Consider the following 847-nt stretch of genomic DNA (forward strand, 5'->3'; position numbering starts at 1 on the left):
TACAGCACCTGGTCTTCCTAGGTGGTCTCCCATCCAAGTACTAACCAGGCTCAACCCTGCTTAGCTTCTGAGATCAGACGAGATCGGACACATTCAGAAGGGCATCACTGTAGAATTTTTTTTTAAATTTGTGTTCATGAGTTTTATTTCTTTTGGCTTTCTAGTTATTTATTATTTTATTTTATTTTATTTTTAAATGCCTACAGCGCCTGGTCTTCCAAGGTGGTCTCCCATCCAAGTACTAACCAGGCCCAACACTGCTTAGCTTCCGAGATCAGAAGAGATCGGGCACGTTCAGGGTGGCATGGCCATAGAACATCCTTATGCTTTCCGTTTCCTTGTTTACCGTCAATCCTGGGTACTCTGGAGAAAGGAAGTATGGTAAGGTCAGAATCAAGACTCTTTGCATGGTCCCTGAGGCCTCTGAATTAACTTAATATATGCTCCGGAGTTTCAGAGGGAGGGAAAAAGAGAGAATGCACCGGTTAGGAACAATAGATTGAAGAGAAAGTTAAGCCAGGTGTTTCACTAGGCTTTCCGAGAGGCCCTAAACGCTCAGCTTACGTAGTAAAAAGGTTTCTCATAACAGATAGATGTGTGTCAATGTATCATGTCCATGGAATACCCAATAGAATTCCATGATGCTTTTGGGATATTCCTCTGAAAACTATAGTAATATACTGCAAAAAGCCCTATCATGTAGTCCCATCCCATCATTTACAATCTGCTTATTGGGTAAACTGTTTTTTTTCTTGAGCCTCAATACTTCTCTCTCCTTGCCTCATTAATAAAATGCGGATAATAATAGTATGGATTTCAAACTACTATTTTATAGATTAAAATGAAA

At 40.0% G+C, this 847-nt stretch overlaps 2 pseudogenes; both read right to left on the reverse strand.

Moving 5' to 3' along the window:
- On the reverse strand, positions 1-115 carry LOC111734740 (annotated as a pseudogene).
- Positions 116-197: 82 nt separating this feature from the next.
- Positions 198-316, reverse strand: LOC111734739 (annotated as a pseudogene).
- Between the last annotated feature and the right edge of the window lie 531 nt (positions 317-847).

This window comes from Pteropus vampyrus, unplaced genomic scaffold, assembly GCF_000151845.1.
Source record: "Pteropus vampyrus isolate Shadow unplaced genomic scaffold, Pvam_2.0 Scaffold4933, whole genome shotgun sequence".
In the NCBI taxonomy this organism is placed as follows: Eukaryota; Metazoa; Chordata; class Mammalia; order Chiroptera; family Pteropodidae; genus Pteropus; species Pteropus vampyrus.